Source organism: Procambarus clarkii, chromosome 39, assembly GCF_040958095.1.
Source record: "Procambarus clarkii isolate CNS0578487 chromosome 39, FALCON_Pclarkii_2.0, whole genome shotgun sequence".
Taxonomy (NCBI): Eukaryota; Metazoa; Arthropoda; class Malacostraca; order Decapoda; family Cambaridae; genus Procambarus; species Procambarus clarkii.
In genome coordinates, this window is record NC_091188.1 from 9,522,270 (window position 1) to 9,546,810 (window position 24,541).

Genomic DNA, 24,541 nt, shown 5'->3' on the forward strand with positions numbered 1-24,541 from the left:
TTACGTTACAAACCAGGGTTGTTGATTAGTGGAACCAATTACCGCGTAACGTGGTGGAGGTGGGGTCCCTCGATTGTTTCAAGCGCGGGTTAGACAAGTATATGAGTGGGATTGGGTGGTTATAGATAGGAGCTGCCTCGTATGGGCCAATAGGCCTTCTGCAGTTACCTTTGTTCTAATGTTCTTATTACAACTTAACTATTTTGACGTTCATATTCTTTGTCGAATCTGGCCTTAAAGTTGCGGATGGAGGTGGCTTCCACAACTTATTTCAGTGCATTCCAAATGCTGCCTACCTGTTCAGGGCACGAGTATTTCCTTACATTCCTTACATTCATTTCCGTTTCCAGCGTCCACCTGTGTCCCACCTTCAGTCAATTTGAAGAGGTCCACCTTATATATTCCCCCTCATTATCTTGTATGTTGTGATCATATCCCCTCTGTTTCTTCCATCCTCTAGGGTTGAGATTTACTTCCACTGGCCTATTCTCGTTGGTTAACCTCCTTAGCTTAGTGGGTGGTGGAACACATCAGTGGGTGGAGGAATATAACAGAGGATGGTGGGGATGGAGTATAGCAGAGTGTGGTGGGGTTGGAGTACGCAGTGGGTAGTGGAGTATAGCAAGTGGGTAGTGGAGTATAGCAGAGTGTGGTGGGGTTGGAGTACGCAGTGGGTAGTGGAGTATAGCAAGTGGGTAGTGAAGTATAGCAGAGTGTGGTGGGGTTGGAGTACGCAGTGGGTAGTGGAGTATAGCAAGTGGGTAGTGGAGTATAGCAGAGTGGTGAAGTATAGCATGAGAGGCATGACAGCGCTACTGGGGGGCAGCACCGCTGGTGTGAGCTCACCTCCCAGGTCATTGCTGGAGCCCGTCCAAGCCACCTCCCTCCCTCGCCATGCACAGCCCTCACCTGCTGCCCGCCTCCCCCCTAACACTCTTCTCTTACCACAACTCTCACCGACCCTCTGTGGTAGGCGTTGTGGTTGTTTACAGCCACAGACGGCAAGGTTGTAAAATAAACAGCCATAGAGGGGTGAGGCCGTGCAGGAGACAGCCATGGCCTGCAACGCTGTGCAGGAGACAGCCATAGAAGGTGAGGCTGTAACAGACAGCCACAGATGGCAAGGCTGTGGAAAAAAACAGCCATAGAAGGTAAGGACGAGAAAACAAATAATGTTGAGAAGCAAACGAGTGCTAGAGCCCGTCAGTCACACACTAGGCTGGCGGACACCAGGCGGCGCGTCGGTAGACAAGGTGAGCGGACTGTCTGGGCGTCATTCCACCAAAAACAAAATTGAGAAAATGATGAGAAATAACGATATTTCTGCCGTATGCCGTATAGGAACATATACGGCATCCCAATATATGTCAACACTTCTCTTGACTGTGTGTCTCTGAGCTTCTGTCTGTCTTCTCTCTCCCCATCTGACCTCCATCCAACCTGTCATCTTACAAAGAATGTTACTTTTCGCTTGTATGCGTTACTACGGTCAAAAATCGTCGTACTAGAAAATGGAAGCGGCTCGCGAAAGTGACGTACTGTCCCGTTTTTTGGTTTAGGCCCTCTGGCTTAGTCTGTTAGGTTATGAGAGGACACTTTAAATTAACCGTTTTCTTGATATCTTGAAACCTTAGGAGTACGGGCTGATCTCCATTTGTCTGTCATCCTCTCCATCTATGTGTGTCTCCATCTGTCTGTCTGTATCTGTCTCTTGACGTAGGCGTGTATGGAAGGGATGAGGGGGTTGATGAGTGAGAGGTCTTTGACACGTTCGGAACATGTTTTTGTGTGATGCTGTGACAGGGGGGGGGGGAGAGTATGCAGGCACCCAGGCTGACAAGCGGAGGTTCAGCAGTGGAAAGGATCATCTTATCAATAACGGACCGGGTATATCTGGCTTTTAAAGAATGAGCATTATGATTGGATTTTTGTTTTTATTTTGATATAAGCTCATAATGTTTTACCATACACTAAGAAAAATAAAATCAGATTTTTCCCAGAATGCAAATAGCAAGATTTGTCGCGGGGGGTACTTTGTCATCGTGTCATGTGGTATTCTTTTCTATGATGCCAACACCGACCCGCTCAAGTTGACCAGCAACTCCACAGGAATCAATGTACAAAATTGGGTGAAGCTAGTCCAACGCGATTGACCTCCATCCTCGGTCAGACAATACAGAGATAATTCTCTAATCATGTATTAAACAAAATTAACCCGCAAAACATATCAATAAATAGTTTAAGCTGTAAAAATTAAATGTATATTTAAAAACGTAAACAACAAAATGATGTATAACAAATGGAGTCGACTACTCTGAGTTGTTCAACTCGGGTTTCATTCTAGCAATATGAATCTATTCCAAGACGATAAGGTTTAGTCTGAAAATAACTGGAAGTTAGTACAGTGAAAGTGTCGTAAGTGATCGGGTGGTTTATATGCTTGACAGTGATCTCTTACTGCAGGGGACGCAACCTGCCTCAGAGGCACGCCTGTAAGGTAAGTGATACTGTACCCTCATGTTTACAGATGTGGTGTGTAACGTAAGGTGAGGTATTGACCGCGAGTCGAACAATACAGCACGGACACTTATGAGGATAGAATTTCACTAGATCTGCAGCCCGTCCTCATGGACACAGGTCAATTGCTCGTTAATACAGCCGCAAACTCCCAGTTTATGAATGAAAAACATTTTACAAACGATTCACAACTGATGACGTTCGAACTTTCTTCATCAGCGTCGTCTGCTCGAATCGCACCTCCAAATGCTTCATCCACGTGCAAATACCAATAACTGCCAAGAGAACCTAATCTAACCTAAGTTAGGCCAAACTATTCAACATATTTTAGTATATTATTAACATTAACTTGTATTAGGGAAAATACCAACTTTGAACACGCAGTACGTTAAAATTGACGAATGGTCTTTAGGTTCGTCCAAGAAGCGGCTGACCCCAGCCTGAGGACAGGTTGAAATACAAATAATTGCAAACAGAACCTAAACACCTAGCCTAACCTAATCTAGGCTTACCTATATAGTAAGACCTAATATATAGTATTAATTTATATATAAGTTACTCTCATTCCACACCATCGTCTAGCGACCACACTCTGACACTAGCAGTGAGAGTAATGACCTCACTAGACGAGACAAAGACTGTTCCTCACAGTTAATATTAGACATTAGGCTACTCCACACAAAGACCAAGGCTGCATACTCGGGTAAATATTAATTACGTATCTGTTCATTATTTTTCGGGAGTAGATAAATAGTCGACTGCTAAAATAAAAAAATCTTATTAAAAAAAAAAAAAAGGTTCCGTAAGTGCGAGGCTTCCTGCAATTGTCAGGTTTGCCCTCAGGTTGTCCCTGAGGCGACTGACAGCAGCACGCAAGGGCACAAAATCGCACATTATAGCACAGGCTGGAAGCAGCACCAGAGAACACAGATGGAAAAATAGAAACGCAGGTAATTCAGAGGAAAATTTGTGAAATATTTCTTCACTATACGTATAAATGAACAAGTGAAACTAGCAAGATTTATTTCCAACTGTAGCTATGAAAGCGGATATGTTAAAACCAGTCTCAAGTCATTGCTTCACACAGCCGGCACCTGAGAGGCCGAGCCCCGGAGCTAGATACGAACAATGAGCCATGCGTGCGCATACATAAGTTAGCAGTTCCGTTGTTGACATTAATACAGTCTTATGTATACACTGAATGAAAATTAACGTTAAAGGATGTTATTGTCGTGCTCGTGAGAATCTTGATGCACAGATGCGTTTATAAATGTTAAGCCTGAATGAGCGAGGAGGGGGAGGGGGAATTACAGATACAAAATTACCATGGCGAAAATGAAATATGACCCGGGGAAAGTGACCCTGGACAATCGCGAGTACATTTTTCACAAAAGACAACGACTCCCGAGCGCTGTCCACTCGGCCTCGAGGACCCCCTGTGTGTGCGTGTGTGCGCGAGATATAATGACATATAGTACTGAGAAAAACGGAAACTGGTGCCTCATCACTTGCGCCATATTGGGCATCACCAGGGACACAACATAGATGCAAGATAAACTTGCTTGGCAAGCCCGAGTGACGTCACAGAAGACTCCAGACTGACGTCACAAAAGCCTCACACACTAGTTTGCTTTTGTGTAAGTTGCCACTTCCTAGAACTGTTCATTTTTATGATATTATACTGAATGAACTTGGTAAAATTGTAATATAAAATTTAAAGTGTTAGATTTTATTTATATTTAAGCTCAATTTACTATTTTGTTGTGTATTTTAGCAATGATGATGAAGATAATTCTCTGAAAATAGCATAGAAAAGCAAATATATTGATCAGTTCATTGATTATATCCGTCATAACAGTAAGGTTCCGAGAGGACACTACATCTCTGAAGAATAGAGATAGAAGCGTGTGGGTGCACAAGCTGGAAGCTCTCTGGGCATGGCGTCTCTTGTCCTGAACTTAGGAAATAATTAACCCTACCGCGAATGCGGTTGGAAAAAATCATCAGGAACAATGGAGATGGACCTTTAACAAACAGCCGGTTTCCTGTCCCCGTTAGGACCACTAATGAGGGAAACAGGAATGTGTTCAAGAGCAGGAAATATCTGACTACCACGAATGTGCTCAAGAGTAGGAAATATCTGACTACCGCGATATTATACTCAAGAAGAGGAATTATCTGACTACAACGAATGTGCTCAAGAACAGGATATAAATGTAATCATTCTTCACCAAAGACGTCGTGACCAGAGGCTACAGTGAGCAGGGACACAAAATCCCACATTATAGCACAGGCTGAAGCAGCACTAGAGAATACATATGGAAAATAGAAACGCAGGTAATCATAGTTAATCAGAGGCTACGATGGTGACCAGAGGATACGATCCCTGACCAGAGGCTACGATACCTACGATGAGAGACCTAGGTTTGATTTCAGTGGCGATGTCAAGTGTACAATTCCCCCCCCCCCCCAACCTAGTTCTAGCATAGGTTATTTGTTATATTGAGGTATACAGAGTCGTACTCTGGTACTTCTAGGCAAGAAAATTAAGATAAGCGATTTCTGTTGTGCAACTTTTTGCTTGGTCTCTACAATCGTACATAAAAATAATTCTTGTTTTTTCCAGTATGTGTGAATTAAAGACCCACTAGGATGAACGCTAGCTTCCTAAAGCTTCGTCCGTGACACTCACATTAAAATGCAAAACGTAATTTGCCTGTGATAATTATATAATATATAAATATACACGAGCGGGTCTGCGCAAGACAACATGAGTCATAATCTCTTATGCGATAAAGAACCCGTTCTTTTGCCGTACCATTTTCCTACAGACAAAAACGGCTGTCCTAAAAATGGTCGCTGCGCGCGAAATTAACGTGATATCGCATTTTCTGTTCGTGTGTACTCGAGTAAGTTAACTTCGGATAATTTAGTAAATCAGTTTAGGGACGTTGTGAACGCTCGGGAGAACGGGCTGGTTAATACCGCTTTGAAGACGTAATATACGAACAGTGCGCGTCAAAATTCTGGTGCATTAGTGAAATTATAAACACCATTTACGCTTCCTGTGACTAATAAGCATCGGTCTCGATTGGCTTGGTAGCTGGTTTAGGTTCGATAGCTTCAGGTTAGGCAAAACCCATTCCGAATTTATACTCGGCAAAGCCCGGGTCCTACTGCAACCCTGCAGACTTACTGGTGTAAAGGTTGTGTACACACTGGACTAGGTCACTGACCACACACCTCACAGCTTCTCTACTCACTCGTGTCATGAGGCTGGGGGTTCAGTGCTCACCCAGTGTGTGACAATCTGAAAATAATCACCTAAGCTATGCAAACTCTCAATTTAAAGAGAGGAAATGCTACGATCTCCAATGCCCAGATTTCCAGGTGAGAAGTACACAGCGTTATAGACGGGAGAAGGAGCAACGTGATAATTCTGATAGCTTTTAGAGGCAGGCAGAAATAGAGTAGAACATATAAGGGAGGGGGAACAGGCAGACAGAAGGGAGAAGACGGGAGACATCTCCCGTCCACGAGGCTAACCATAGCCCATGCTTCTTGCCCCGCCCCTGTGCCAGGTAAGTTACGGGCTCACCATAGCCCGTGCTACTTGGAACTTGTTTCGAGTAGCTGAATCTATAACAACAAACGGCAGTCAGAAACACTGCAGGAGTACGGAAGGGGAGGAAGAAATGCACAAGATTGATTCTACAAGTCTTCATAAAGCGCACATGTACTACACTTCCCAACTCTACAACACCTGTATTACTACCAAATCTGTACGAACCATTGCCAAAACTACAAGACGCCCTGGATCAGGCTCGAGGAGGAAGAAAAGGGAATTATCAGGTGAAAGTGCCAAGCCATTGCGACTATATAGTACTTGGAAGGGGTCGGGATAAATCTATTATATTTGCAACCAAAGAATGCCCAAAGTCAAATTCGAGAAATAAAATGAGGTTCATAAATGGTCTTCAAATGGAATCAATTTCAATATTTGGAGCATTTTTTCTTTATTAATTAATATACAATATAAAGATCATATTTACATATACTACTACATTTATATATATTATATATAATTCTCGGCAAACCAATTTTCCTCAGCATTCACAAAAACCCATAAAGGGTAATTACACGGATAATGAGTTCTGGATCACAAACTATAATTTATAGATGTGATAGAGTAAATAGGTAAAATGAAGGTGTAAGTCTGTATATTAAAGAAAAGCGTGTATGTACAGTTTTTAAGCTCTACAAGTGAAGGGGGTATAGGAAATTGGAATTAAAGTAAATCAAATAAACCCAATTATAATTCTAATGTACAAAGAGCCAGATCTAACAATTGAGAAATTCAGAGCAGATACATAAAACGGAAAATAGCCTTGATAATCTAGCAACCCAATTACTTGGAGACATCAATCTACCCAGTTTTAGATGGAGAATAGCAAATAATAACGTAACAGAAAATCAACCTGAAAATTACCAACCACAGGTCAGAGTACTACTGAGATTCTGTGACAAATTTTCGCTTAACCAGCAGCCTGTCCTCCTAAGATCTGCCAACGTCAAGAAACTGTCGTAGTAAAGTACCCTTATCCTAACCTACCACAGTACCCAAAGCAGAAAACGAGACAGTATGTCAATTTCGCAAGCAGCTACCATTTTTTTAGTACGACAATTTTTGGCCTTAGGCAGAGTATAGGTCAAAATGCGACGTTCTATTAGAAGGACAGGTTGAAAATGTGACGTTCTATTAGGACGTCGGGAGAACAATGAACTTCTCAATATAGGTCAACGTGGATTTAGTGCGAGAAGGTCCTGTCTTTCGCAATTACTCGACCCCTTTGACAAAATCATGGAAGCATTAGAAGAAAAACAAAATGCAGATGTTGTATACATGGACTTTGCAAAGGCTTTTGTTAAGTATGACCATGGAATGACATGACCATCAAATGAGATCAACAAGAATAACAGGTAGAGTAAGGCAATGGATTTTGAGCTTTCTGGCAAACATGTTGTAAAGAGTAAGAGTGAGTCAAATAAAACAAAGTCCAAGCACAATGAAAAGCTCTGTACCTCAGTGCAGTCCTTGTACTATTGCTTTTTCTCATTCTAATATCAGATACAGGCAACAAAAAAAATACAAGTCACTGCTTCGTGTCATCCTTTGCAGATGATACAAAAATGAGATTCTCACACGCTTGTACGCGCGCCATCTGGTTAAAACATCGACTGTTCAAAGTTAGTCAGTTTGATTTAAAATTTAATAATTTTGGTGAGTCCTGCGGATGCCATGGATACTGACATATTCTTCTATCTAATATATTCTTCTTCCTATATTTCCAAATGCACAGTAGGCTTGCGACGTCCCTCCACTAGATGTAGTAGGCTATAAAATACACTTTTCTTTATATATTCTTAAAAACACAATAAGCTTCCGGTGTCGCTCCACCAAATATAGGTAGAGGCTATAGACGTATTTCTTCAACATAAAGGTATTAGTTGATGCTCCCACACATGCTACGCGCAGTGTAGTTTACCAGTGGTACATCATTATGCAAATTGCAAAGCAGTGTGTAATATGAACCAGGGTGGTACCAGCCAGACTCTTCTACCCCCCCCCCTTGACGATAAGCATAAGCTGACGGGTAGTTGTAAACATTGACGTTGAGGTTACATCCGCTACACCAAGTCTATACCAAGCCTACACCCACTATACAGAACCTACACCCGCTACGCAAAGTGCTTGCAGACCCGCTACGCTAAGTCTAAACTCACTTCACCATGCTTATACCCACTATACAAAGCCTATACCCACTACACCAAGGCAATACCCACTACACCAAGCCAATACCCACTACACCAAACCTATACCCACTACACCAAGCCTATACCCACTTCACCAAACCTATACCCACTACACCAAACCTAGCAGCCTGTCCTCTGGGAGAAGATCCGCTCAAGGGAAAGGACTGGGAACGACTAAATCATTAGTGCGATTATCTACTCTCTAACCATGGTTAGATAAGGTTAAGGTTACTTTAGGTTTAAGGTTTGGTTAGGTTAGGTTTCATTACGTTTGGGTACATTAATATGGTGTTTTATTGACGGTAATAATGTGAATGATGGACGATTCCACGTGAAATATGGAATCCGAAAACCATTTCAGAGTCCCCGAGAATTCCGATTACAAAAAAACAAATTCTTCAAAGAAAACGTTATTAGCATACCCCTTTTTATATTTTAAACTAACTATTTATAATACAATACAGGTATAAATTGAGAATAATCTATGTTTACGACAATGGTTTATTTGCCAGTTGACACAGAAACTATTACTGGAACCGTAATATACTTTCAAACCATCACAAATATCTAAATAACTATTTAGGTGGCTTGAAAGGGTGGGGGGGGGGTTGTTTCTCATGGTATTGGATTTTATCTGAGGACGTGTTTAAGTCTAGACCCACTACACCAAGCCTAGGCCCTCTACATCAAGTCAAGGCCCTATACACCAAGTCTACAGTCCACTGGGAATGATTGTGCACAGATTTGGAATACAGAAGCTTTACAAGTTCACGTATGTTTATTGAGACTATAAAATACATTTCAAAAGGATAGAGTAGCATAGGCTATTTCTACTCTCACGAAGCTTTAACAGGTCAAAAGAATTTTTCTTTCCAATATATATACTTTTGTACCTATTAGATTTATCACATAAAATTACATCCAGTTTCCATACGTAATGTGACACCAACAAACGAAAGGTAAAAGTGCACGTATGGAAAGTATGTGCGGTTGGTGTGGTGGGGGTTGGTGTGAGGGAGTTTGTGGTGGTGGGAATGTGGGGGATGATATGGTGGGAATGTGGGGGTTAATGTGGTGGGAGTGCGGTGGTTGAGGTGGTGGGAGTGTGGGGGTGGTGTGGTGGTGGGAGTGGGACTACAAACATAGCATCAGCTGTGCAAATAAGAGGTGGTGTTGGTGGTACAGGCTAGAATGTCGGAGTCAATACTCCCATGTTGCCCCCCTCCCCCACCATGCTTCTGCACACTAGTCCCCACCATGCTACTGCTCACAAACCCTCACCATGCTACTGCACACTAACAAAGGGCACCACGGGTACAGAGATATTACCGGGTACAGGCCATCCACCCCGGTACAGACAACTCCAGGGGTGAAGACCGGATGACACACGCACACTGCGACTAGGCTACCTATGTGATCAACAACCTAAGATAAAACAAAGTGCAAACATTATGGATAATCAATGAACATTCTATCACAATAATAAGTTCCAGTAGATAATGAACCACCTAGATTACTGGCAGATGCAGCCAGAGATCTCTGCCTTAAGCATTACCTAGCTCTACTCATTCCAATAAAATATGACAATAAAAATTAGAGATCTCTGCCTAGCATTACCTAGCTCTGCTCATTCCAATAAAATATGACAATAAAAATTTGTAAATAATGAAGAGATTTGTGGTAAAATATGTAGGTTTACTTTTCACGTCAGCGGTAGGTTAGTGTGAGGGATGAAAGTCGGCAGCGAAGAATCGTCTGCGGTACACGTCAAGAATATAATTAGGTAGCTTAAATCAGCATGGTTGAGGAGATGTTTCAAGAACCGAAGTCTACCAAGAAAGTGGAACCTGGGGTCTCGCCCTGTAAGGTACCACCTGGCTGTTAGTCGGATATTCTCTGCTACCAGCTGTTTTGAGGGTAAATTTAAGGGAATGTATGAGAGCTTAGCGAGCGGGTGGAAGCTAGGGTCTTGTGATGGAAGGGGAGGGGTGAATATGGGTCAAGGGGGAGGGAGGGGGTGGAAGGGGAATGCTTTCGCAACACGACACTCGCCTATGAATGCTTGACACCAATCACCATGGCTGAAGGTCTTTACTTAACCGTGATTACTTATGTGTGACGAAGTTTGGGTAAATCGTACACAAGACGATTCGACAACGCTGTTTTTTTTTGTCAAACCCGTATATATTATTAGATTAGGATGTATTAGCTTAGGTTACTCTTGGTTGGGTTAGGTTTGGTTGGGTTAAGTTACCGGTAGGTTGGGTAATGTTGGGCAAGTTTTAAAATCTGTTTGCAAATCATTTTCTGTATGATGTAACTTGTATTCTCTGTGACTACAGAGAAGTTAGGTCTATCTTTTAAAGTAAAGCCTATATTAACCTTGTTGAACCTTTTGCGTTATAATTTAAGTTTCCTTACGATTGAATGCTTTGTCGGATCTGGCCCTAAACTTATTGATGAAGATGGCTTCCACAGCGTCTTATTTCAGTGTATTCCACTTGTAGGCCACCCATACTGGGCACGAGTATTTGTAACATCGGTCGATGTCGTTGTAGAATGATTAGGTTGTGGGCAGGAATTGGAGTACCAAACGTCCACTGCTTTTTCTTAGTTTTATTATAAATATATATATATATATATATATATATATATATATATATATATATATATATATATATATTTTATCCTCTACACGGGCCACGAACTAGCTTGTAGAGTGTGTAAGGGAGCGCGTGTAGACGCTCTGATGCCCGGAGTGTGTCTGAGGTCTGTGGTCTGCAGCAGAGTAGATTGCATTCAAATCTGCTGACACGTTGTTGATACTTATTAAGTTGTTTAGCTTAAGAGGGTATTAGGTCACCCTATGTGTATGTCCATGGGCGACTAACTGGCGTCCAACACCGCTCGGCACGCTATCATCGGCGTCCTCGGCGATCTGCTTGAAAAATTTGAAAACCCTTGGGCGTGTACCTAACTAACGTTATATACAGTGATTTACCTATAGTGGCCGTAAACAAACAAGTTTTGAGACGTCCAACACCGTCCCGGACATTTTATCCTCTACACGGGCCACGAACTAGCTTGTAGAGTGTGTAAGGGAGCGCGTGTAGACGCTCTGATGCCCGGGGTGTGTCTGAGGTCTGTGGTCTGCAGCAGAGTAGATTGCATTCAAATCTGCTGACACGTTGTTGATACTTATTAAGTTGTTTAGCTTAAGAGGGTATTAGGTCACCCTATGTGTATGTCCATGGGCGACTAACTGGCGTCCAACATATTTCCTTATATATACCTTCGACTTATGTGTGTTTCCAGCTTCCTCTTATGTCCTCTCGTCCTACGTTTATCTCACTTTAAAGAGGCAGTCCTTGTCCACGTTCCTCATTATCTTGAGGTTATCATGATATGATTTCGGGGCTTAGTGTCCTCGCGGCCCGGTCCTCGACCAGGCCTCCACTCCCGGGAAGCAGCCCATAGCAGCTGTCTAACTCCCAGGTACCTATTTACTGCTAGGTAACAGCATCAGGGTGAAAGAAACATTTTGCCCATTCGTCTCCCCCTCCACCGGGGATCGAACTCAGGACTACGAATCCGGAGCGCTGTCCACCCAGCTGTCAGGCGCCTTGGATGAAACCTTGGCACCTTGGCCGAAACTGCCGCTCAGTCCTAACACGAGTGTTGACAGTATCACCACGTGGTGTTGACAGGAGCGAGTGTTGACAGTACCAACACGGGGTATTGACAGGAGCGAGTGTTGACAGTACAAACACGGGGTATTGACAGGAGCGAGTGTTGACAGTACCAACACGTGGTGTTGACAGGAGCGAGTGTTGACAGTACCAACACGTGGTGTTGACAGGAGCGAGTGTTGAAAGTACCAACACGTGGTGGTGTTGGCAGGAACAACAATACTACCCCGGCCCTCCAACCCACATACCACTTAAGCTATACAACAGCGTCGACATTAATGGCCTCACCCCCTTGTTTATGTTAACAAACTCTGTAACTAGCTCATTTGTAACGTGCATAGCTAAAAAAAAAATTGTTGGGTTCCACTCTATTTCTAGTAACGTTCCTCTTCCATGGCTGTAATTAACATTATGTAGGTTCACCTACCATCATATAGGTTTACCTACCATCATATAGGTTTACCTACCATCATACAGGTTTACCTACCATTATATATAGGTTTACCTACCATCATGCAGGTTTACCTACCATTATATAGGTTTACTTACCATCATATAGGTTTACCTACCATCATACAGGTTTACCTACCATCATATAGGTTTACCTACCATCATACAGGTTTACCTACCATCATACAGGTTTACCTACCATCATATAGGCTTACCTACCATCATATACGAATGTGATGGAAGGTCCAATAAGAACCTATCTGCTGGTACGAGACCCATTAATACGAAAACATTTTCGCGAACAAATTTATGTGCTTAAGATTATTTCATACACAAATTTCAAAACCAAATGTAAAAATGTTAGACTCCAATAAGAAATATTAAGTATATCAAATGTAACATTGAAGTTTCACCCTAGCCAGGCTATTAGCGCATTACGCTACATTTATCTTAAGTGTTGTCTGACACAAAATCCATAATTTCACCACCTGCAGAGCTGTTTTTCAAATTATTATTATTTGGTATACATTTATAAGAATAACAAAATAAATATAATTCGTGTATCCAACAGTTTGGGACTACAGCTTTGGATAATTAGGCTACACAAATAATGCTACGCCATTATGGGTATTTTTTTTTATCCTGTACTTCACAAATACAGTATAATTGTTATTCTAGACTGACTTGCTCAGTCCATCTGTACAAAGCTTGCTTTTTCCGTTAACGTTTATTTAGTCCCATTGTATCTATCAATTTTAAAGAGAATGTCTATCTGCCTATTTAAAGTAGGCCGCTAGACGCTTGTGACTATAACCTCACGAAACTTTGCAGGGTGAATGGCCTGGGGTCCGGGCAGTACATAGGGTGGTCGAGTTCCATTCCCCCCCCCCACCACCTTCCTTGCAGGAAATGAAAGGAACTATCAGGAGAAAGCGCCAAGCCATCACGACTCTATAGCCCTCAGAAGGGGGTCAGGATCAGGATTTGGGATGGGACAGGGAAAAGGAATGGTGCCCAACCACTTGGATGGTCAGGGATTAAACGCGGACCTGCATGAAGCGAGACCGTCGCTCTTACCGTCCAGCCCAAAAAGTTCGCCCTTTGCAGGAATAGCAAATTACATTGATTTCCTAGCTCACTAAATAAACAATTTCGCTATTTTTAAAATTCATCTAGCATATCAAATGCTAGTTAGGATGGAATATAGTGAAGGTAGTAGTGAGAAAATGGAAAGAGGGGGGGAGGGGGGTATTGAAAAAGAAATTGAGAGAGAGAGAGGAGAGATTTAGAGAGGGAGAGGGGGGGAGAGACCTTCGGACACAGTCTGATATCCCATCTAATGTATACGTATTTTATATAATGTCTAGGATATTAAATGTTAGTTAAGTTGGATTTTTTATTTAGCCATTGCTAAAGGGATGAACATCGTTAAAGGGATGAAGGGAAAGTGGTGAAGAGTAGGAAAGAAAGGTACGAATGAGAGACGGGGAGTACAGGGAGAGAGGTGGGGGTAGAGAAGGTGGTAAAAGGTAAGGAAGAGGATAAATGGTATTGAATGCGGTGAATGGTAGGAAAGAGATGAGGGAGAGCGGGAAAGATTGGGAGAGAGATGGTAGTGGGTATGGGGCGAGAGAGACTCGGGCGCAACCAGGTACGTATACCTTTCCTAGTTAATTTATATGTATATTACGTTCCTAGGTCTGGATTCATCAAACATTTACGCATCCACTTACGAAACCTGTACCTCTTTCCTCAAACACGGCGGCTTTGTTTATATTTATTAAACAGTTTATGAGCTGCGAAGCGCTAGGAGGTTTATAAAAAACAGTAACAATGGGTTGTGAACTAATCCATAAGGGCTGCGATGAGGGTTCGAACTTACACAGTCGATTAAGGCGCGTCTGGGATCACCCTGGAAGTAAGTTCGAACCCTCATCACGGCCCTTGTGGCTTTGTTCATTTGATATATCACGCTATTGTGATTTCTGTGTGTAATGGGTTGTAAAGTTTCGAAGCTGGTAAACTGGTTAACAAAAGTAGACAAAGCCGCCATAATAAGGAGTGTTTACATAAATGCTTTACGCAAACACTTGAGAATTTTTTTTAGGGCTTAACTAGGAATATTCTTAAATGCTATAATATGAATCTAGATCGTTATCCATCGACACGACAAGCATGGGTATGTAGCGCCATTATGATGCATGCGGTGGCTCAAGCCCTGACGCCGTCAGTGCTCTGGTGATCATTGTCAAGCGGCCCGGGCAGCGATAGATTACTTTTATACAATGTATTTGTGGACGGGATTGGACAATCGCGTGAAGGATGGCTATACAAGTGATGGCTGAGACAGTCCTCTTCAAGATTGTCTCAGTTGCCTCAAGAGTGCATAAAGTACTGACAACGAAATCGAGAAATTTCAAGCTGCGATTAGACTTAAAGATAACGTCTTGCCAGTAAGAGCTTTCTTTATCAAATCAAAGATAGGTTGTTGTTGTTGTTATAGATTCAGCTACTCGGAACAAGTTCCAAGTAGCACGGGCTATGGTGAGCCCGTAACTTACCTGGCACAGGAGCGGGGCAAGTAGCACGGGTTATGGTGAGCCTGTGTAAAGATAGGTTGTTGTTGTTTCAGATTTAGCTACCCAGAACGAAGAGTCCATTTAGCACGGGCTATAGTGAGCCCATAAATGCAAAGATAGGTTGTTGTTGTTTTAGATTCAGCTACTCAGAACAATAAGTTCCAGTAGCACGGGCTATGGTGAGCCCGTAAAAAAGATAGATTGATTGATGATTGATAAAGATTAAGCCACCCAAGAAGTGGCACGGTCATGAATAGACCGCAAGTGGTGGCCCTTTTAAGCCATTACCAGTATCAAGAGCTGATACTGGAGATCTGTGGAGGCGCGACTGCACCCTGCGTGACGGGAGATGTCTCCTGGACCAAATGGTGACCAAATGGTGAAAAAAAAAAGATAGGCGGGGCTCGTGCTTAAACATTAAAGAAGGTGAGGTGAAGATTAGGACGAGGCCAGGAGATTTAGGGGTTAAGTATGTCAAAATAGGATTTTTTCTGGTATTAATTTTGGAAAATTAGTTAATTTTGTTCGATGGTGTAATGTTTGATGGCTTAAGATTCTCTACGCTTTCTTTCATTTTTTTGCAGAGAATGTCACAATAACCCAATCCCATATGAAATGAAGTAAAGGGCGATATTTCGGCCATATCCGACTTGATAAGGTTTCAGGACGGATCGAAACGTCGTCACTTTTATTTCATTAATCGGGGGTTTGTTTATTTTCCTCTTGGTTGATGAGGCTGGTGTCATTACTATTGAGGTGTTGCTCCTGGTTCGCGTTCCTCCACTTGGGCTGGACGGTAGAGCGACGGTCTCGCTTCATGCAGGTCTACGTTCAATCCCTGACCGTCCAAGTGGTTGGCCACCATTCCTCCTCCCCCCCCGTCCTTATCCTGATCCCCAAATCCTTATCCTGATCCCTTCCAAGTGCTATATAGTCTTAATGGCTTGGCGCTTTCCCATGATAATTCACTCCTGCTTCGCGTGCTTTAGGCTAGTGCTGTTGCGGTCATCATTACGTCGGACTCTTGACAATTAAGATGTCATATTCTATAAAATCTCCTCAATTTGGTCCTTAAAACTAAACTAACTGCATACTATCGTACCATTATTCACTTTGCACTAATGAAGAATTTGTAGGTCGACATTTTAATAGCAGCATAGTGAAAAACGGCCAACATAATTTATAATATAAAACCATAACCTTGGAAGACCATCCCCAGCCTAACTTCAATGTGGAAGTTATTGAAGTTAGATCTCAAGTTAGATAGAGTTAACGAAAAATGAAGTTAGAGATGAAATTAGATAGCCTAACTTCAATGTGGAAATTAGGCTGCGAGTGTCCATGGCCTACATTTCGGCATTTTATAAGGTAATCTCGTCCAACCTTTATCTTGATGTTGGCCACATATCGCTAATTGTCTTTAAATGTTCCTGTTGTTTAGCTTTATTAATTCCCAGAGGACGCCGTTTAAAAGGTAACATGACGCTCACTCCCAAAATGGCAATGGGCCGCATGGCCGTGTGGCGTCATATTCTCTAGAGGAGAAGACAGAGGCTGATATTTGGTTCATTTATTATGCAATCCATACCTATCCCGTGAGTGGTAGTGGTCACCAGACCCATCCTGTGAGTGGTAGTGGTACCATACCTATCCTGTGAGTGGTAGTGGTACCATACCTATCCTGTGAGTGGTAGGGGTCTCCAGACCCATCCTGTGAGTGGTTGTGGTACCATACCTATCCTGTGAGTGGTACTTGTCCCGATATCTGCCCTGTGAGTGGTACTAGGGCCCCATACCCACCTTATCACTGGTAGTGGTCTCCATACTGCTCATGTGAGCGGTAATGCAAAAGGTTACGGAGGCACATAATGGGCTCAGAGTATGAAAGCCAAATTCGTTTAGCGAAGAAGGTATTGATGAGTTAGTTACAGTTGGGTTCGTTTTCGACTGACAATCGGGAATCCTGAGTTCGAATCCTGTGCGGGACAGAAATGGTTGGACACACGTTTTTTCTTGTCCCCATAATGCCTCTGTTCACCTAGAAATGAATAGGTACGCAGGAGTTTGTTGGCTCGTTGTCGATTTGCATCCTGGGGAGGCGATTTGCATCCTTGATTTGCATCGAGGTAGCCTTGGGAGGCGACCTCGATATAAGCCTAACGTGTGTGTATGTATATATATACATACACACACACACACACTATAATATTATATATTATTTATATACTCTATAATATTATATATATAATATACATACATACATATATATATATATATATATATATATATATATATATATATATATATATATATATATATATATATATATAATATATATATATATAAATATGTGTGTGTGTATATATATGAGTGTCAGACCACGGAGGAAAATTGAAACAGGAATTTCCTTAAGTACTTTCGTATATTAATACATCTTCAGAAGGAGTCTCCAGAAGTACTCCTTCTGAAGATGTATTAATATACGAAAGTACTTATGGAAATTCCTGTTTCAATTTTCCTCCGTGGTCTGACACTGTCACATTTTTAATCACGTGTTTATTTTCGTAATATTCACACATGTATGTGTATGTATATATATATATATATATATATATATATATATATATATATATATATATATATATAATATATATATATATATATATATTTATATATTATATATATATATATATATTAATAAAAAGAGAGTCCCACCTCTGGCTGGAAGAAGGGGATCCTTGGCCTCGGAGGAAACCATACATAACGCATTAGAGGGAATGTTTAGATCCCCTCCAACACAGTTTCTGTGTGCTTTTCTCCTACCACCCCATTCCTTTTGTTTTTGTTTTTTGCTTTATTGTGTATTTAAAGGTTACAAGACATACATTGGTTGATACAAAAAATGCCTAAAGGTTATGGATCTCTTGAAGCTCCTCCGCTTCCGGACAGGAACCGAGGATGTACCAGGCATTTTCCCTCTGGATCGCCACACTGAGGCGCTGAAACAAAAAAAACTGGAAGCCCTTGGGTCTCTAGTGACGTCAATGAGCTTGGAGCCCAATTCCTTGAGAAATCCCAAGGCACTCTTGCCCCAAGGGGGCAAGAGCGCCCTCCTCTTTGTTCTCTCTTTGTGCCTCTTTGTTCCCATGCGTCTCAGACGCAATGGGAACAAAGAGGTATTGACCTTCCAGTCGCCTGTACTTGAGTGATTTTGCTGTTTCCCTGTGGTTGGTCGCCCCACCTGCTTGATCAGCACCGAAGTGTACATAGGTGTCAGCCAGGGCGGATACATATGTGTAGTCCCACACCAACAGTTTGCCCGTTTTCCAAGGGTATATAGTGATACCATCAGGGCTAAGTGCGGGATCATTCGGGTGGTGGGACCCTTGGATGCGAGGTTCTCTCTCCGCTGGGCACCGAGCTGAGACGAGGCTTCTCTTGATGATGTCATTGACCTCGTTGTGTCTTGCTTGCCAGCCCTTTGTGCTTCCGCAATGCAACCCATGCAGTCCATATTGGTCTGCTTCCACCCTGTTGCAAATACACTTGTATTCAGTGTGAATTGGGGCACCAAGGCGGAGGGCCACTGCTATACGAAGGGATTCTGGATCTAGACGCATGCCCATTGCCGACATGGATACTGCCAGGAGGAAGTCTCCTGCACGCGGGGCACGCACTGCTCGGAGGCGGGCTTTCTCCTTGTCTGATGTTGCGGCGCTGAGCATGGCATCAGCTACTTTTTCCACTAGTGGGTGGTCCCAGCCGGGCTGTTTGTGTTTTTTTGTTGGCTCTATAATGGTTGCTGGGGCTGCAAGAGCATCCCACTGATTATATATATATATATATATATATATATATATATATATATATATATATATATATATATATATATATATATATATATATATATATATATATATATATACACAAAAATATATATACAAAATCAGTCAAATTAAGGCGATTGGATGGTCAATACATTTTTGTTCCCATAGCGTCTGAGACGCATGGCCCATGGGGTAGGAGTGCCTTGGGATTTCTCAAGGCATTGGGTTCCAGGCTCACTGACATCACCAGACCCAAGGGCTGCCAGTTATTTGTGTCGGCCTCAGTGTGGCGATCCAGAGGGGAAACGCTTGCTGCGTCATCGGTTGCTGTCCGGAAGCAGAGGAGCTCCAAGAGATTCATAACCTTTAAGCACCAATTGTATCAACTAATGTAAATCTTGTAACTTTTAAATATCTAATAAAGCACAACAAAACACAAAAGGAAGGGGGTGGTAGGAGAAAAGCACAGAAACTGGACTGGAGGGGACCTTAACATTTCCTCTAATGTGTTGTGTGCCCTTTCCTCCGAGGCTAAGGGTCGCCTTCTTCCAGCCATAGGTGGTACTCCCTTCCATATTTATAATTATATATATATATATATATATATATATATATATATATATATATATATATATATATATATATATATATATATTTATATATATATATTATATATATATAATATATAATATATATAATATATAATATATATAATGTAATATATATAATGTATATAATATATAATATATATATATATATATATATATATATATATATATATATATATATATATATATATATATATATAATATATTGTTTAATAATAGCTTTAAATAGTTTACGTTCCAATACAGTGTCGATCAACAGCTTTTAACAAAGATTACATTTACTATCAATAGCTCTGAATTTTCTGCAATGCAATAAAGCGCTCAAAAATTCTTGACAAAGTTTACATTGTAATACGACATTTATCAATAGCCTTTTATTCAATTTTAGATTAAATTTGATTCTATTATTATCTAACTCAACCCACATATGAAATTAAGTGAAAATTTTCATGTTTTGATCGCCCAGACCCATGGCCGAAAAACCGAAACGTCGTCACTTTCCCTGTCCAGGACGGACCGAAACGTGGTCACTTTCCCCTGTCCTGGACGGACCGAGACGTCGTCACTTTCCTTGTCCAGGACGGACCGAGACGTCGTCACTTTCCTTGTCCAGGACGGACCGAAACGACGTCACTTTCCCTGTCCAGGAAGGTCCGAAATGTTACCTTGCGGTGGTTCCGGGGTTCAATGTCCCCGCGGCCCGAACTCTGACTAGGCCTCCTATCGTCATTTTCCTTGTCCAAGTCGGTCCGAAACGCCGTCACTTTCATTTCCTATGTGTGGGCGGTTTTTTTTTCCTGTCGGCCACATTGTTGTGACTTCTTCTCTTGACTCTCAAGTTACGACGTCACGGCTGTTTACGTAACCCAGACATATATATATAAATACGGCGCGCAACGCAGCTGAGAAACATTTGGTCAAATTCTATGTAATTACTTGAGGTTTTACTGGATAATGACCAAGTACATACCTTGGGTTCTTATTGGATAATGACCAAGTGGTTCTCCTTGACGGGTAAATGTGACGTCATGCTCTTGTCGCAAATGTCTGACATTTGTCAATTTTGTGCTCTTGGCAGCAGACTGTGACGCCTTTGACCACTCAGTGATAAGGCTCTCTAAATGGTACTTCTAAGAGTTTAGAAAGTTGTCAAATGATACACTTTCAACTGGCGCATATGGCTTCGCTTCTGAGAATTGTACACTTGTCTTCCAAATAACATATGAAAATGACACACATACCATCAACACGACATATCTTTTGAAAATGACACACATCTTCAACACGATATATCTTCAAAATGACACACATGCCTTCAAAATGGCACATTTATCATCAAAATGACACACATGCCTTCAAAATTTATTTTCAAAATGATAAAGCTGAGACCGAGACAATGTAGCATTATACTTGCAAGTCCACTTAGCAGGGCAGCATTAATGCAGGATTAAATGACGAGGAACAATTGTTAGCCATGCAAGTAGTCAAGGTCCTCATTAATGACTTGATAACTATGATTCCCCTCAAAAATATTTTAACATTTTTGCAGTTAAACGTAATACATAACAATGATTTTAAAATTATAAGAGACATTAGTTCAATACAACACAACAAAATACAAACGTTTGGTAAACGTTTAGCAGCTCTTAGCTGCGGAAGTAAGAGAATTATCCCACATGTAAGTTTGAAAATACATTTCGACAGAGCAGCATTTTTTGCTCCTAACCTACGCCTTTCATTGTTTGCTCCTAACCTACGCCTTTCATTGTTTGCTCCTAACCTACGCCTTTCATTGTTTGCTCCAAGTCTTCCATAAACAGACTATTCTAGACCCAATGGTTTATTATTGTTTGATTTGCATGGCATAAAACTTTGTTTTGCATAACCCATCAGCCTAAGTTCACAAAACTAGCCCTACAATGAACTACTTATATAGTTGGTTTCATGTCATTCAAGACATGAATGTGTGGTATGAATGTCTGTGTGTCGGGTCACTTTACACGACCTCAACAGCTTTAAAGTAAAAATTGAATTATCAAGAAAATGGGTCAAGTCAGTACTCAAAATTTGCCTCAAAAAATAAACTGAATATTGAGTAAAATCAAAGTATTTTAAACTTTTACTTCAAAGCTTAGATTTTTAAGCATATATAGTGAAAGTAATAGTGTGAGATGCCAGATTTATAGTGACTTAATTGTTTAATGACTGCTGGATGAATATGGGATCCGTAATCAAATTAAGTACAACTCTCACCCGTTATGTTAGGTGACCTCTTGTGGGCATGATGATGTTAGTTTGATAAACGGTGATGTATATGTTAACAAACTCCGTAACTACCTCATCAATGCTATTAATTGTTTAGCGTTAGTTTAGTTCATTCATTATGCACCCCCATACCCATCCTGTTGGCGGTAGTGGAAAAGGTTACAGAAGCACATAATGCATTAAGGGACTGAACCCCAAAATTCATTTAGCTAAGAAAGTTAGCCTTGATAAACTGGTTACACATTTATTAGTGAATTATTATATCACCAATAGGTACGAGAACGAGACCATAAGTACAGTCTCTAAGCTAAACAACTTACATATGTGGTGAGCTGGATTTATAATGTGATTTGCTTATCATGCACCTCCCCCCCCCCCCCCCTCTAACCAGTGGGTAGCGTGAAGAGGTTACAGTCGTCCACATTTCCTACCTACAGTTAGCAAACTGGGAATATTTAGTTAAAATTTCTGGTACTTAATAAATTTGAATGAAATATATAAACACATTTCTTGGAAATTTGTTATAAAAAACTGTTTCTAAAATCGTGTATCTTTTCTCCACTCCATCACATGGTGACGGAGAATGTGAGAATAATTTTGCTGACAGTTTACATTTGCTCAGGTCTGCATCAGCAAGTAACGCAAATGTTCAGAGATACTTATAACAGTCTGAACCAAGTTAAACAAATACTGTAGTTCATTTCCTGAGCCCATTGTGTGCCTCTATAACCTTTTCCACAGCCACTCACAGGATGGGCATGGTGTGCATAATACATGAAATAAAATAAATTACTAAGAACAAATTTGTACAAAAATAACACTGAGCATTCTTGTAAATAATAAAAAAAAATCCATGAACAAAAGTTGGTGTAAATAACTAGCGGCCATGCCAGGGATATTATCACCGCCACGCGTCGGGCACCCACGTGGTGTCATGTCATAAACACGAACTTGAAAGTTTTATACACCATTATGCTACGACACGGGTGAGGTGTATGTGTCACCTGTGTTTAGCCTGAGATTAAATGACTTTGCGGTAACTATAATTCCGGTTGAGAGTGATGGTGAGAGGGTATAACACGAGGCTATCATAGGGGTCCGTGCTCGGTCGCCCACCTGTCGACTCCAGACTGCCTTATCTAGCTTACTCTTTCCTGTAGTAACTACACACAAACTTATTTGTCCTCGTTGACACCAAACGAATGAGAAACTTGTCTTGACTATTTGAAAACGAGACAAAAACTAACATTTGGAAGTTACTCAGTAAAGTAGTGCAGACATGAATATTTTACTAACCTATAATAGTGTATGCAATGTATTAAACAAAACTTAAACTGTAGTATTTGATACAGGTTTTTCCATTAACATTACATACTCCTTATTTAATTAAGAAGCACCTTTCCTCAAACCGCTTAGGAATCAATGAATATGTATGTCAAACAAATTTGCCTTACATATACTAGTGTTGACTTCCTGTGCACCTCGCTGTCTCCTGCTCCTGTAGCTGGGTACGTCTCTCCAGGCCCATACTTGGATGTACAACATTTACTATTCTGCACCAGGAAGGTTTGAGACTGGCCCTGAACTAGTGTGGGAGGAGGAACAAGCGGGCGACTACAGGAGCATCTTAGTGTGTGGGGGGGATTCCGTGGCCAGCTAACCAAGCATGATAGCTCATATCCTGGTCATACTATATCATACCACGACTCACAGGTACGACTTCGCTCTCACCAACTTCACACTTTTCCCCCCAATTTTACCCCTGGCTCCAGCTCTCAACTAACCATAAACTGGCTCCAGCAAGCAACATAAACAAAATATAATGCCCCCCTCACAGTGACATTAAGTCTATTTAAGAATTTATATTATAGATACAAACTCGTGCAGTATATTCTTTTATGTGACTTGAAAGACTTACCTAGAGTGGCGTGTTGGTCCTCTGGAGTGCTGTGAGGCACGTGGAGCAACACCTTCACACAATAGTCTCAAAGACACACACACCCCGAATTAAACTTTATCCCTATGCACAACTATTATTTCGTATCTCGCAAACTATATTAAATCGGTCTTTGAGTTTTATACACTAGGCTTCCTTATTTTTTTTATCATAGTCCACTTGGGAAGTTATATATTGCGCGTGTTCTCTGTAGACACTGGCGAGGGAGAGCGCGTGACGCTGTGCTTGACGCGGCGCGCGGCGGAGTGAGGCTCCTCCCACCATCTCCACATATATATATGGCGGCAGACCCAGGAGGAGGGGCTTCCTCGGGGAATATGCTTAAAAATACTGTATCTTGAGGAATCGAGATCAGTGTCGTTCACAGGAAAGGATGAATCGAATGTTACTTGGAGCTCCCTAAGGTGGCTATTGAGTTATGTGGTAGACATGTGTACAGAGGTAGTTATATTTTGTTTACATTGGTGGGTACAGGAGCAGACGACAGCTGTCGTCTGTCAATGTTCGCAGACTTAGAGCTGTCCCTTCCCACAGCTCATATTAACCTTTACCCAACTAGTGTTCCCTGGAACACGACTCGCTAATCGTTTTACAGCTAGGCCCCAATTACTGGTACATGAGCAGGGGTGAGCAGATAAGGATTGGTGCCCAGTCGCTCTTCCCAACCCAGGGCTCTAACCTTGTCAAAATCACTCTTGCGAGTCAACTCTATTTTATATTCAACCAAACCCTTTCATACAGCATATATGTGTGCAGCCTACGCTTGAAACAATTCAACGATCCTACGTCTATTTTGTTACCCAGTAATTTGTTCCATTTAACAACCCTGTTTCTA

General features: G+C 41.5%; 1 protein-coding gene across 1 annotated transcript in view; it reads right to left on the reverse strand.

The window, feature by feature from the left end:
- LOC123760290 (sodium-coupled monocarboxylate transporter 1) overlaps positions 1-23,955 on the reverse strand; it is a 107,943-nt gene extending 83,988 nt beyond the window's left edge. The window contains exon 1 of the mRNA XM_045745831.2: positions 23,668-23,955. The gene's annotated coding sequence lies outside the window, so the exon portion shown is untranslated. The remainder of the gene's footprint in view (positions 1-23,667) is intronic.
- Between the last annotated feature and the right edge of the window lie 586 nt (positions 23,956-24,541).